Source organism: Rhopilema esculentum, chromosome 14 (assembly GCF_057945365.1).
Source record: "Rhopilema esculentum isolate cy_ngs chromosome 14, ASM5794536v1, whole genome shotgun sequence".
Classification (NCBI taxonomy): domain Eukaryota; kingdom Metazoa; phylum Cnidaria; class Scyphozoa; order Rhizostomeae; family Rhizostomatidae; genus Rhopilema; species Rhopilema esculentum.
The window spans coordinates 4,170,987-4,171,241 of record NC_142828.1 but is presented as its reverse complement, the minus strand read 5'-3'; positions in this window follow the sequence as shown (position 1 = coordinate 4,171,241).

Genomic DNA, 255 nt, shown 5'->3' with positions numbered 1-255 from the left:
TTTTGCATTGAGAAGGCATTAGCGTTCCACATGTAATATTTTTCCATGACTGATATAAGCATTCGACTTAGGATCAATTTTCCAATTTTTCTCAAATTTTCCAACTAATACAAAGAATTTTGAAGAATGAGGGTGTGACATCCCCACAACCTCTCTGCACCCATCAAGTTAGAAATCCCCCAGCTTTTAAAACACAAGAGGTAGCCCCCGTTTTGCCCTGGAGGAGCAAGAGCGCCAAAATAAGTGAAGTGCTCC